Source organism: Ascaphus truei, chromosome 8 (assembly GCF_040206685.1).
Source record: "Ascaphus truei isolate aAscTru1 chromosome 8, aAscTru1.hap1, whole genome shotgun sequence".
Lineage (NCBI taxonomy): Eukaryota > Metazoa > Chordata > Amphibia > Anura > Ascaphidae > Ascaphus > Ascaphus truei.
The window spans coordinates 10717430-10733416 of NC_134490.1; the positions used below are offsets into that span (position 1 = coordinate 10717430).

The window sequence follows — 15987 nt, forward strand, 5'->3', positions numbered from 1 at the left end:
ATTCAGTCGTGATGGTGTTTTACACCGAAGCGCATATATCCACAATGGCTGTCACCCTTTCTGGGATCTCTTGGGGTCACTTCCAACCCCTAAAACTTCCAAACACAAACTTCACCCCAACACATACAGATCCACTGAAACAAGACGTATGAGTCTCATACAGTATATCATGGAAAAAGAGGAAAAATGCAAAAACCACCAACCCTAAAGGTAATGATCAATCAGGGATAAATGTGAGGTCAATAGCTAAAACATAACACAGAGAGTAGCAGTAAAATGCACAAACTTGGGCCTGAAAGCAGAACTGATCAAATATAAAAAAAACCTGTCCAATAATTAGTGTTTTTCGGAATTTATATTAAAGGGTTTAATGCTACGAGAGCCTTTGGGCTTCTTTTGTCTTTGTTTCAGTGTCATTCATGTTCATCATCTGACTCTGTTGTAGAACAGAATTGCCAAAGAACAATTCAGTCGATATATTTCCATTGTTTAAAGTTAGAAATAAAGCACAGGTGACACGATTCTTCCTGGTATAAAAGAAAAACGACAAAGAAGGAAGATATTTAATATTAAAGGCACAATATATAACATTTTTTAACCAATAAAAAAAAATGAAAATTAAGTGTAGCAGGAGACAAGTCCTTGAAAATGCAATAGATACATCTCAACTATCTCAAGCAGGAATACATTCTGAAAGCAAAGTACAGAGACTAAATCCTAATGAAACATCTGAATGAATTCCTCCTACCTGAAACGTGGCTAATAATACAACAAAACATAAAAAGAAAGGCATAGATGTATATAATCAGTCAAATATATTAATACTTTATATAAAAAATAAACAATTGTAAAACATAAATAGCAATATAACATTAAAATCCTCCCCCCATACCAGGACCCAGATGGTAACCAGATGCAGCTTGAGGGTCGGTCATGGCGTCCTCGTGAGTTGTGGATGGCGTCGGATGTCCGAAGTACGTGATGACTTCAGTATCGAAACACATTTTGCGTAATTTGACGCTTCATCAGGGGGGGTGTCTAACTCTAGGGACTGGTGTATTTATACTCAAATAATCCCTCTTTTAGAGCCTAAACCAATCGGGAAAATACTGTAACCTTCCAATTACAAACAAAAAAATATTAAAAATGACTAAAACATGCATACAAATACAGAACAAAAATGTAAACAGACAAAATAACCTATATATTTATCAAAATATATATAGTAACTCTAAAAATATCTTCTTGATCAGTTGGATATAGCACAATTCCTTAACCAGTTAAATCATTTACAATCTATTTATAACCACCATGGAATTATGTACAGTATAATGTATCTTAGATGGTATAATTAATTGTTGAACTAGATACAGTATAGTTTTTATATAAATTACATACCATTATCATAAACGTGTAATTTTTAAATTGTATATGACTCAATTATTAGCCTTGAACCACTATTATAATTAAAACACATATAACATGAAGACTAAGGACCTATGGGCATTAGTGTTCTATGATGTTCTAAAATTCATCATTAAGATAACCTTAAAACATACAATATATCCGTCACTAAATCAACACATGGCAATTGTGACAGGGTGAATAAACATCACCAGCCATATACCTGGCAAACCTATGTTTAGGTTTGCTGTGCAGCAGTGACGAGTTTAAGTTTCAGGTGAGAGGGCTGCTTAATTAGTGTGACCCCAGCTGCCTCATCAAGGGGCTTTAAAAACACCAGTATAGACACACATGGGAGCTAGCTGGTCAGGAGACAGGAGTAAAATGCTGAAGTAAGATTACTGCTACAAGGTCTGTTTTCAAAGTACATGTTTGATGAACTGTCTGTGTCCTGCATGCTAAAAAGAAGCTGTCTTGTTTTTCTATGCTGAAGAGAAGCTATTTTGTTTTTATATGCTGACAAGAAGATGTTTTTTTTGTGTGCTGTACTTATTTTAAGGCTCAATAAATAAGCCTTATCAAGAAAACCCGCGTGTGGTTGCATGTACCCTGCAATAGACCAAATGAAACCCTAACATTAAACAATTCATTAGGTTGGAAAAATGTAATTAATGTACTTAGTCAGTGATTTCATGTGATGTAGATATAGAGTTATAGAATAATTTGCGAACAAATCAGTCACGATATATAGATGGAAAATGGATAGATCATTATCAAAACTTAATGGACTATATAGGGAATCATATAGTAAATTTAGATTATATAACCGAGCTGAGTTAATGCAAATAAATCTCAAAACAAACATAACCAGAGAATCAGGGACTAGAAATTCATGATCTTGAATGGTCCGGGAACTAATAGTCCCTCAACATTTCATCATATGGATATAGCATTTAATATGTTGGTATTTCAACCATATATTATATATACAAGGTACAGGTAGAAATACATCCATGTTCAAATATTCAATATAAAAACAATATATGATCCAAAAATCCAATATATCACATAGAGTACCCTCATAATCAGAAAGAGGGTGGGGAAAAAGGAAGGGGAAAGAACAGGGAAAAGGGGAATAGGAAATACCAGGGGGGTGAAGGATGTATGGACCATCGTGATATCATACTTCAATTAGTCTCACAATTTGGGGCCAATTGGATAACTCCAGGAACGGTGTCAACTCTATCAATTCATTCAGTCGTGATGGTGTTTTACACTGAAGCACATATCCAAAATGGCTCCCTTTGGAGAAGTCATAATTCCCTGTAACCCTTTCTGGGATCTCTTGGGGTCACTTCCAACCCCCTAAAATGTAGACTTAGAGTTTACTATCATGGTGATACAAGAAATGCTGAGCTAGATTATGAATCTTTTTGCAATTATCTGAAAGGTGTTTGGCATTTTTAATTCCATTAATGTGTTCTCCAATTCTGACATTTAAGGTTGAATGGTTTGCCGATATAATACAGTTTACAGGGGCAATCAATGATATAGACCAGGGGAGCGCAATCTTTTTACCCTGCAAAATAATTAAAAAACACATATACTTATAAATAAATACACACCCCTAACACATACAGTATAGTAATGGGCAAATTTACTATTATCCACATATGGATAATAGTGCATTTGCCCATTTAAAATACATTAAGCACAATAAATACAATAAATACATATTGCACTCACCCATGTCCGGCTGCCATGATGAAGGCCATCTTCATCTTCATTCCCGTCCATGCCCCCCTCCGATGCTGCAAAAAATAAACAAGAATAAAAGAAGCCAATGTAATGTCCCCTAACCCCTTTATCACCATAGCGGCCATTCACCGCTATAGTCATTAAGGGGTTAACCCAAACTCACCCACCATTCGGGAGGCCTAGACACCCTCCCCCACTACCCCCAACCCGTGAGGCCTAACAACCCTGAACCACTACCCACCGGGAGGCCTACCAAACCTGGCTTTGGGACAATACCCCATTCCCCCACCCCCGCTAGCCACAATAATCATAACTATATTTAATAAACAATATATAACCCACCCCCTGTGCCCCCCATAAATACATGGTTTATTCTTTTACATACAGGGTTAATACCCCAGGTCCACGGGAGTCCCCGGTGGGCCTGCCGGGTGTCCGCAAGCCCCACAGTGGCCCAGCAAAGGGTTTCACACAGGGTCTGGAGGCCTACGGGTTGTCCCCAGCAGGCGCCGTGGTCCTCCAGGTGGTCTCCGCTGGTCACCGTGGGCCTCAAATGGGGTCTCCATGGGTAGGCCCGCGGGTGTCTGGTTGGCCCCAGGTCAGCCCCACAGGTGTCTGAGGGTCCTCGGCTTGTTTCCACAGGTGTCTGGGGGCCCTCGGGTGGTCCCGCCAACGTAATAAGGGGTTAACCCATATATATGTATATATATACACAACACACTATACAAATGAATGGATGAAGGGTTGGTATTGGTGCCGGATGGGTTAACCCAGTGGTTCCCAAACTTTTTCAGTTCAAGGCTCCCCAAGGCGATCAGTATTTTTTTAAGGCTCCCCAAGGCGATCAGGATTTTTTTAAGGCTCCCCAAGGCGATCAGGATTTTTCCGCGGCGCCCAAAGTAAAAATAAAGTTGTATATACATACCTAACAGTTGCAGTGCGCAGTTGGTGTCTCTCTCAGGCACACACTCTCACTCTCTCAGACACACACTCACTCTCAGACACAAACTCTCTCACTCTCTCAGACACACACTCTCTCACTCAGACACACACTCTCTCACTCTCTCAGACACACACACTCTCTCTCTCTCTGACACACACTCTCTCTTAGACACACACTCTCTCTCTCTCAGACACACAATCTCTCTCTCTCAGACACACAATCTCTCTCTCTCTCAGACACACACACACTTTCTCTGTCTCTCTTTCAGACACACACTCTCTCTCTCAGACACACACACACTCTCTCTCGCTCTCTCCCTCAGACACACACACTCTCTCTCTCTCAGACACACACTCTCTCTCTCTCTCTCAGACACACTCTCTCTCTCTCTTTCTCTCTCTCTCAGACACACACTCTCTCTCTGACACACACACATATATATATATATGTGTGTAATAGTTGTCCCATGTTATATATATATTAATACATATATATATATTTTTTTATAATTTTTTTTTTTTAAGATCTACTTTTAAGGTGCCTGAGTTCAGAAGACCAGTTAACCCCTTGGTGGCCAGGCAGTGTATTGCAAAGCAATTCCAGTTGTTAAACCTGAAGAAGGGAGTTATGCTATCTTTAAAGCTCATGTATAGGAACTTCTTCAAAGTATCCCACCCTGCCAATTATGCTAATATTATTCTGGTAATTAATCACAACTGTGACTAGCAAAGAAACACACGACAATCACACTAGCATTTTGGAGTAAAAGAAAATATACAAAATTGAGAAACACCCTACCCTTGATTAAAGCAAACAATTTAACAAAAATGCTTTGAATCCTAAATACTTAATTATAGATTTTTGGACAGGGTCCCATTGGTTCCTGAAAGCACTTGTCAATAATTGAATGGCTTCACTTTGTGTATAAAAGCAGCACCATCAGGCATTGCTGGTAGACCTGTACCATCCTAGATCTCCATCCCTACAGCAGATTATAACTAGAAGAACAATCATGCCTGGAACAAAGGGTGGTGGATGCAAAGATTCTGACCGTAAGTAGTTCTTTATGGTAGCGAATAGGGTAACATGGAATTTTCTAGTTGGTGCATCTATGGTACATGCAAAAGGCTGGACTGAATGACAAAGATGTTCTTAGCTGTATATACAGTAGTTGTTCAAAAAGATATGTTTTCTTGTAAAACAAATGTGATAAGAGCAGATAGTTCTAATCTGTGCATAGTTCTTTATGGTGTTGCTGTTCTATTTAGCAGGGAGATATTTAAAGACAATTTGAAAGTCAAGTAATCTGTTCCAAATGTATCATCATAAAGAGATTTTTTTCCCTGAAATGGAGACTGTAAGTATAAGATAAACTGATGTTTCTGCAGAAGATCATAACAGCCAAGATTATTGTGAATAAATTAAAAACAATTATTTAAAGAGAATCCAAGGGAAATGTATAGAACTATATGTGTCTTGTGAACAATAAAAAAAAGATACATTTTTTGTTTGCATCACATATATGAAACATGTAAACCAAGGCATTGTGCCTACATTTGAAGCAGATTTTTAAAATACTGAAATGTTAATGCAACTCAGCCCTGCAGGGTGATTGGAAGTAAGGAAAAAGGAAAAACATGAGGGGAAAAAACACTGAATTGTGAAAAGTAGCTTCTTCTTTTACTCTCCTCAACTCCCTCACTGATGTGCAGTCACCCTAATACATTGATGCGTGACCTTTTCTATTGTTTACCTATTGGCAAAAAATGCACTTGTTGAACCCAATTCATCTACTTTAGGGTTTCAAAGCTTTTGCATGATTGGCCATTAGCTATCACACATTCATGTTGTATTTCCGAGATCCATAAAAACCATACAGGATTTGCACTTATCTGTCTCAGTGATATTCATTCTCTCTTATTTCAGCATGTGCACCAGCTAAATCATGCAAGGACGCATGCCCTGCCCCAAAATGCCCAGGTAGGAAAATCTGTATGGTCAATCAGATCTTAATCCTGTTGTTTACGGGAGGACTTGTAACTCATTGTGCAGCAATATGCACAGTCACACTGTTTGTGTTTCTCTTTCCAGTACTCCCAATAAATGATACAACAATGCATTAATACACTTATTACTGTAGGGGGAACAACAGTCATTTAAAACTGGAGCATAAAATGGATAGGAAAAAATGACTGTAGAGACCATGATGATGCTTGTTATGGATAAAATTGATTAGGAAGCACAGTTCTTTAGTCCTGAAATAGTATTATTAGTGATGTCATTATTAATCCTCTGTTAATGATTGCCATCATACCTGCTAACTATCTCCAGGTCAGTAGTCTGACCATGACACAGTCCTGATTTTGATGCCCATTTGCTGGACTATTTGCCACTTTGCTTTATGAGATCTGTAAGATCTGTAGAAAGATTGGCCTGGATTATTATCATACTGTTACAAAGGAGATACAAGGAAAATATGCTAAATTGATGTCAACACAGTAGACAGGAATTAGTAAGATTTGGGGGGGGGTAAGAATTAGAATGGCATTTTATTGGAAAAATGCTGATTTACTTCAGTGAGACGCCATGGAAGTTTATGGGACCCATGATACTAAAAATCAGTGAGACTGAAATCAAATGGGACTGACTTTGAATCAGTGAGACCTGTCAGAAATGTAGCGTCACCTGCAGAATCCTCTTGGATCCCCAACATTTCCAGTAAATTAGAGGTGAATGTTTTCTGTGCTCTTCTGTTTCACTCATTTTAGTGTATAAGTAATCAAAGTCCCACAATGTGGAAGATTTCTTTTTTTAAATAAGCTGTCTTTGTACCATATGGTGTTTTTTACTGACATTTCCTTCATTTCGATTTTATCAATGTATCTCAGCCATTCCTTCAAATTGTTCTTCTATTTCTCATCAGAACCTTGCCATCAAGGTCATGGGGGTAGCAGCGGTGGAGGCCACGGAGGTCAAAGCAGTGGAGGTCACGGAGGTGGAGGTCACGGAGGTGGAGGTGGTGGTGACAAAGGTGGAGGTGGAGGTCACGGAGGTGGAGGTGGTCACGGAGGACAAAGCAGTGGAGGTCATGGCTGTCAAAGCAGTGGAGGTCATGGAGGTGGAGGTCACGGAGGTGGAGGTGACGGAGGTGGAGGTCATGGAGGTCAAAGCAGTGGCGGTGACGGAGGAGGAGGTGGAGGTCATGGAGGTGGAGGTGGAGGTCACGGAGGTCAAAGCAGTGGAGGCCATGGGTGTCAAAGCAGTGGAGGTCACGAAGGTGGAGGTCACGGAGGTGGAGGAGGAGGTGACGGAGGTGGAGGTCAAAGCAGTGGAGGTCACGGAGGTGGAGGTCACGGAGGTCAAAGCAGTGGAGGTCACGGAGGTGGAGGTGGAGGTCATGGAGGTGGAGGTGGAGGTCAAAGCAGTGGAGGTCATGGCTGTCAAAGCAGTGGAGGTCACGGAGGTGGTGGTGGAGGTCACGGAGGTGGAGGTGGAGTCAAGAAATAATCCCTCTGAATCCATCTCAAGTGTGTTGAACGAAAAGATTAAAGATTCTGTTAACTCTCTTTACATTTCTTCTGAAGAGATCTGCGAATTCAAACCCCTTTAATGTGTATGATTACACATATTAAAATACATTTATTAAACCAATTGTTGTATGATTTGTGCTGTAGATTTTTTCAAATGTATTTCCACTGATTTAAAGGAAAGGTACAGTAGAACCAGTAGCACTGCAGTGAATGCTACGTTACCACAAGATTACAACAGAGGGCTCTCTGTTATATAGTGACCTGATGAACATATAAATCTTTTCAGACCAAGTCATTACATGTTTTCATGTGAGTTGTAGGAATGAAAATGCATTTGCCAGACATAACATTTCTACATGAGGATTCCAAATTCACATCGAACTCAAGTAAAATATAATACTGTAAGCACTAACAAGAAAAGTGGTTTTAACTTGGTCTTGTTTGGAGTTAGATAAAGTCTACTGTATATTCATAACAGTAATAGCTTGAGCGGACAGCAATGTTTTCCAAAACAATACAGCATGTTGCTGCTCATTTCGCAGTGAAGGATTTAAGAGAAAGCATGTTAACATTAATCAATTCACCCACATGTCTGTAACACATACCATCCCTACGTTTCACCATATGGATATAGCATTTAATATGTTGATATTTCAACCATATATTATATATACAAGATACAGGTAGAAATACATCCATGTTGAAATATTGAATATAAAAAAAATATATGATCCAAAAATCCAATATATCACATAGAGTCTCCACATCATCAGAAAGCGGCAGGGGAGAAGGAGGGGGGGAGAACAGGGAAAAGAGGAATAGGAGATACCAGGAAGGTGAAGGGTGTATGGACCATCATGATATCATACTTCAATTAGTCTCACAATTTGGGGCCAATTGAATAACTTCAGGAACGGTGTCAACTCTATCAATTCATTCAGTCCTGATGGCTTTTACTCTGAAGCGCATATATCCAAAATGTCTCCCTTTGGAGAAGTCGTAGTTCCCTGTCACCCTTTCTGGGATCTCTTGGGGTCACTTCCAACCCCTAAAACTTCCAAACACAAACTTCACCCCAACACATACAGATCCACTGAAACAAGACGTATGAGTCTCATACAGTATATCATGGAAAAAGAGGAAAAATGCAAAAACCACCAACCCTAAGGGTAATGATCAATCAGGGATAAATGTGAGGTCAATAGCTAAAACATAACACAGAGAGTAGCAGTAAAATGCACAAACTTGGGCCTGAAAGCAGAACTGATCAAATATAAAAAAAACCTGTCCAATAATTAGTGTTTTTCGGAATTTATATTATAGGGTTTAATGCTACGAGAGCCTTTGGGCTTCTTTTGTCTTTGTTTCAGTGTCATTCATGTTTATCATCTGACTCTGTTGTAGAACAGAATTGCCAAAGAACAATTCAGTCGATATATTTCCATTGTTTAAAGTTAGAAATAAAGAACAGGTGACACGATTCTTCCTGGTATAAAAGAAAAACGACAAAGAAGGAAGATATTTAATATTAAAGGCACAATATATAACATTTTTTAACCAATAAAAAAAAATGAAAATTAAGTGTAGCAGGAGACAAGTCCTTGAAAATGCAATAGATACATCTCAACTATCTCAAGCAGGAATACATTCTGAAAGCAAAGTACAGAGACTAAATCCTAATGAAACATCTGAATGAATTCCTCCTACCTGAAACGTGGCTAATAATACAACAAAACATAAAAAGAAAGGCATAGATGTATATAATCAGTCAAATATATTAATACTTTATATAAAAAATAAACAATTGTAAAACATAAATAGCAATATAACATTAAAATCCTCCCCCCATACCAGGACCCAGATGGTAACCAGATGCAGCTTGAGGGTCGGTCATGGCGTCCTCGTGAGTTGTGGATGGCGTCGGATGTCCGAAGTACGTGATGACTTCAGTATCGAAACACATTTTGCGTAATTTGACGCTTCATCAGGGGGGGTGTCTAACTCTAGGGACTGGTGTATTTATACTCAAATAATCCCTCTTTTAGAGCCTAAACCAATCGGGAAAATACTGTAACCTTCCAATTACAAACAAAAAAATATTAAAAATGACTAAAACATGCATACAAATCCAGAACAAAAATGTAAACAGACAAAATAACCTATATATTTATCAAAATATATATAGTAACTCTAAAAATATCTTCTTGATCAGTAGGATATAGCACAATTCCTTAACCAGTTAAATCATTTACAATCTATTTATAACCACCATGGAATTATGTACAGTATAATGTATCTTAGATGGTATAATTAATTGTTGAACTAGATACAGTATAGTTTTTATATAAATTACATACCATTATCATAAACGTGTAATTTTTAAATTGTATATGACTCAATTATTAGCCTTGAACCACTATTATAATTAAAACACATATAACATGAAGACTAAGGACCTATGGGCATTAGTGTTCTACGATGTTCTAAAATTCATCATTAAGATAACCTTAAAACATACAATATATCCGTCACTAAATCAACACATGGCAATTGTGACAGGGTGAATAAACATCACCAGCCATATACCTGGCAAACCTATGTTTAGGTTTGCTGTGCAGCAGTGACGAGTTTAAGTTTCAGGTGAGAGGGCTGCTTAATTAGTGTGACCCCAGCTGCCTCATCAAGGGGCTTTAAAAACACCAGTATAGACACACATGGGAGCTAGCTGGTCAGGAGACAGGAGTAAAATGCTGAAGTAAGATTACTGCTACAAGGTCTGTTTTCAAAGTACATGTTTGATGAACTGTCTCTGTCCTGCATGCTAAAAAGAAGCTGTCTTGTTTTTCTATGCTGAAGAGAAGCTATTTTGTTTTTATATGCTGACAAGAAGATGTTTTTTTTGTGTGCTGTACTTATTTTAAGGCTCAATAAATAAGCCTTATCAAGAAAACCCGCGTGTGGTTGCATGTACCCTGCAACAGCAATCAATAGACCAAATGAAACCCTAACATTAAACAATTCATTAGGTTGGAAAAATGTAATTAATGTACTTAGTCAGTGATTTCATGTAATGTAGATATAGAGTTATAGAATAATTTGCTAACAAATCAGTCACGATATATAGATGGAAAATGGATAGATCATTATCAAAACTTAATGGACTATATAGGGAATCATATAGTAAATTTAGATTATATAACCGAGCTGAGTTAATGCAAATAAATCTCAAAACAAACATAACCAGAGAATCAGGGACTAGAAATTCATGATCTTGAATGGTCCGGGAACTAATAGTCCCTCAACATTTCATCATATGGATATAGCATTTAATATGTTGGTATTTCAACCATATATTATATATACAAGGTACAGGTAGAAATACATCCATGTTCAAATATTCAATATAAAAACAATATATGATCCAAAAATCCAATATATCACATAGAGTCCCCTCATCATCAGAAAGAGGGCGGGGAAAAAGGAAGGGGAAAGAACAGGGAAAAGGGGAATAGGAAATACCAGGGGGGTGAAGGATGTATGGACCATCGTGATATCATACTTCAATTAGTCTCACAATTTGGGGCCAATTGGATAACTCCAGGAACGGTGTCAACTCTATCAATTCATTCAGTCGTGATGGTGTTTTACACTGAAGCACATATCCAAAATGGCTCCCTTTGGAGAAGTCGTAATTCCCTGTAACCCTTTCTGGGATCTCTTGGGGTCACTTCCAACCCCCTAAAATGTAGACTTAGAGTTTACTATCATGGTGATACAAGAAATGCTGAGCTAGATTATGAATCTTTTTGCAATTATCTGAAAGGTGTTTGGCATTTTTAATTCCATTAATGTGTTCTCCAATTCTGACATTTAAGGTTGAATGGTTTTCCGATATAATAAAGTTTACAGGGGCAATCAATGATATAGACCAGGGGAGCGCAATTTTTTTACCCTGCAAAATAATTAAAAAACACATATACTTATAAATAAATACACACCCCTAACACATACAGTATAGTAATGGGCAAATTTACTATTATCCACATATGGATAATAGTGCATTTGCCCATTTAAAATACATTAAGCACAATAAATACAATAAATACATATTGCACTCACCCATGTCCGGCTGCCACGATGAAGGCCATCTTCATCTTCATTCCCGTCCATGCCCCCCTCCGATGCTGCAAAACATAAACAAGAATAAAAGAAGCCAATGTAATGTCCCCTAACCCCTTAATCACCATAGCGGCCATTCACCGCTATAGTCATTAAGGGGTTAACCCAAATTCACCCACCATTCGGGAGGCCTAGACACCCTCCCCCACTACCCCCAACCCGTGAGGCCTAACAACCCTGAACCACTACCCACCGGGAGGCCTACCAAACCTGGCTTTGGGACAATACCCCATTCCCCCACCCCCGCTAGCCACAATAATCATAACTATATTTAATAAACAATATATAACCCACCCCCTGTGCCCCCCATAAATACATGGTTTATTCTTTTACATACAGGGTTAATACCCCAGGTCCACGGGAGTCCCCGGTGGGCCTGCCGGGTGTCCACAAGCCCCACAGTGGCCCAGCAAAGGGTTTCACACAGGGTCTGGAGGCCTACGGGCTGTCCCCAGCAGGCGCCGTGGTCCTCCAGGTGGTCTCCGCTGGTCACCATGGGCCTCAAATGGGGTCTCCATGGGTAGGCCCACGGGTGTCTGGTTGGCCCCAGGTCAGCCCCACAGGTGTCTGAGGGTCCTCGGCTGGTTTCCACAGGTGTCTGGGGGCCCTCGGGTGGTCCCGCCAACGTAATAAGGGGTTAACCCATATATATGTATATATATATACACAACACACTATACAAATGAATGGATGAAGGGTTGGTATTGGTGCCGGATGGGTTAACCCAGTGGTTCCCAAACTTTTTCAGTTAAAGGCTCCCCAAGGTGATCAGGATTTTTTTAAGGCTCCCCAAGGCGATCAGGATTTTTTTAAGGCTCCCCAAGGCGATCAGGATTTTTCCGCGGCGCCCAAAGTAAAAATAAAGTTGTATATACATACCTAACAGTTGCAGTGCGCAGTTGGTGTCTCTCTCAGGCACACACTCTCTCAGGCACACACTCAGTCTCAGACACAAACTCTCTCACTCTCTCAGACACACACTCTCTCACTCAGACACACACACTCTCTCCCTCTCTGACACACACTCTCTCTTAGACACACACTCTCTCTCTCTCAGACACACAATCTCTCTCTCTCAGACACACAATCTCTCTCTCTCTCAGACACACACACACTTTCTCTGTCTCTCTTTCAGACGCACACTCTCTCTCTCAGACACACACTCTCTCTCTCGCTCTCTCCCTCAGACACACACACTCTCTCTCTCTCTCAGACAGACACTCTCTCTCTCTCAGACACACTCTCTCTCTCTCTCTCTCTCTCTCTCTCTCAGACACACACTCTCTCTCTGACACACACACACATATATATATATATGTGTGTAATAGTTGTCCCATGTTATATATATATTAATACATATATATATATTTTTTTATAATTTTTTTTTTTTTTAAGATCTACTTTTAAGGTGCCTGAGTTCAGAAGACCTGTTAACCCCTTGGTGGCCAGGCAGTGTATTGCAAAGCAATTCCAGTTGTTAAACCTGAAGAAGGGAGTTATGCTATCTTTAAAGCTCATGTATAGGAACTTCTTCAAAGTATCCCACCCTGCCAATTATGCTAATATTATTCTGGAAATTAATCACAACTGTGACTAGCAAAGAAACACACGACAATCACACTAGCATTTTGGAGTAAAAGAAAATATACAAAATTGAGAAACACCCTACCCTTGATTAAAGCAAACAATTTAACAAAAATGCTTTGAATCCTAAATACTTAATTATAGATGTTTGGACAGGGTCCCATTGGTTCCTGAAAGCACTTGTCAATAATTGAATGGCTTCACTTTGTGTATAAAAGCAGCACCATCAGGCATTGCTGGTAGACCTGAAACATCTTAGATCTCCATCCCTACAGCAGAATATAACTAGAAGAGCAATCATGCCTGGAACAAAGGGTGGTGGATGCAAAGATTCTGACCGTAAGTAGTTCTTTATGGTAGCGAATAGGATTACATGGAATTTTCTAGTTGGTGCATCTATGGTACTGTACATGCAAAAGGCTGGACTGAATGACAAAGATGTTCTTAGCTGTATATACAGTAGTTGTTCAAAAAGATATGTTTTCTTGTAAAACAAATGTGATAAGAGCAGATAGTTCTAATCTGTGCATAGTTCTTTATGGTGTTGCTGTTCTATTTAGCAGGGAGATATTTAAAGACAATTTGAAAGTCAAGTAATCTGCTCCAAATGTATCATCATAAAGAGATTTTTTTCCCTGAAATGGAGACTGTAAGTATAAGATAAACTGATGTTTCTGCAGAAGATCATAACAGCCAAGATTATTGTGAATAAATTAAAAACAATTATTTAAAGAGAATCCAAGGGAAATGTATAGAACTATATGTGTCTTGTGAACAATAAAAAAAAAGATAATTTTTTTGTTTGCATCACATATATGAAACATGTAAACCAAGGCATTGTGCCTACATTTGAAGCAGATTTTTAAAATACTGAAATGTTAATGCAACTCAGCCCTGCAGGGTGATTGGAAGTAAGGAAAAGGGAAAAACATGAGGGGAAAAAACACTGAATTGTGAAAAGTAGCTTCTTCTTTTACTCTCCTCAACTCCCTCACTGATGTGCAGTCACCCTAATACATGGTTGCGTGACCTTTTCTATTGTTAACCTATTGGCAAAAAATGCACTTGTTGAACCCAATTCATCTACTTTAGGGTTTCAAAGCTTTTGTATGATTGGCCATTAGCTATCACACATTCATGTTGTATTTCCGAGATCCATAAAAACCAAACAGGATTTGCACTTATCTGTCTCAGTGATATTCATTCTCTCTTATTTCAGCATGTGCACCAGCTAAATCATGCAAGGACGCATGCCCTGCCCCAAAATGCCCAGGTAGGAAAATCTGCATGGTCAATCAGATCTTAATCCTGTTGTTTACGGGAGGACCTGTAACTCATTGTGCAGCAATATGCACAGTCACACTGTTTGTGTTTCTCTTTCCAGTACTCCCAATAAATGATACAACAATGCATCAATACACTTATTACTGTAGGGGGAACAACAGTCATTTAAAACTGGAGCATAAAATGGATAGGAAAGAATGACTGTAGAGACCATGATGATGCTTGTTATGGATAAAATTGATTTGGAAGCACAGTTCTTTAGTCCTGAAATAGTATTATTAGTGATGTCATTATTAATCCTCTGTTAATGATTGCCATCATACCTGCTAACTATCTCCAGGTCAGTAGTCTGATTTTGATGCCCATTTGCTGGACTATTTGCCACTTTGCTTTATCAGAGTAAGATCTGTAGAAAGATTGGCCTGGATTATTATGATACTGTTACAAAGGAGATACATGGAAAATATGCTAAATTGATGTCAACACAGTAGACAGGAATTAGTAAGATTTGGGGGGGTTAGAATTAGAATGGCGTTTTATTGGAAAAATGCTGATTTACTTCAGTGAGACGCCATGGAAGTTTATGGGACCCATGATACTAAAAATCAGTGAGACTGAAATCAAATGGGACTGACTTTGAATCAGTGAGACCTGTCAGAAATGTAGCGTCACCTGCAGAATCCTCTTGGATCCCCAACATTTCCAGTAAATTAGAGGTGAATGTTTTCTGTGCTCTTCTGTTTCACTCATTTTAGTGTATAAGTAATCAAAGTCCCACAATGTGGAAGATTTCTTTTTTTAAATAAGCTGTCTTTGTACCATATGGTTTTTTTTACTGACATTTCCTTCATTTAGATTTTATCAATGTATCTCAGCCATTCCTTCAAATTGTACTTCTATTTCTCATCAGAACCTTGCCATCAAGGTCATGGGGGTAGCAGCGGTGGAGGCCACGGAGGTCAAAGCAGTGGAGGTCACGGAGGTGGAGGTGGAGGTGATGGAGGTGGAGGTCATGGAGGTGGAGGCCACGGAGGTCAAAGCAGTGGAGGTCACGGAGGTGGAGGTGGAGGTCACGGAGGTGGAGGTGGTGGTGACAAAGGTGGAGGTGGAGGTCACGGAGGTGGAGGTGGTCACGGAGGACAAAGCAGTGGAGGTCATGGCTGTCAAAGCAGTGGAGGTCATGGAGGTGGAGGTCACGGAGGTGGAGGTGACGGAGGTGGAGGTCATGGAGGTCAAAGCAGTGGCGGTGACGGAGGAGGAGGTGGAGGTCATGGAGGTGGAGGTCACGGAGGTCAAAGCAGTGGA

The 15987-nt window shown here is 39.4% G+C and overlaps 1 protein-coding gene across 1 annotated transcript in view; it reads left to right on the forward strand.

The window, feature by feature from the left end:
- LOC142501124 (uncharacterized) overlaps positions 1-15987 on the forward strand; it is a 102273-nt gene that overhangs the window by 66146 nt on the left and 20140 nt on the right. The window lies entirely within an intron of this gene.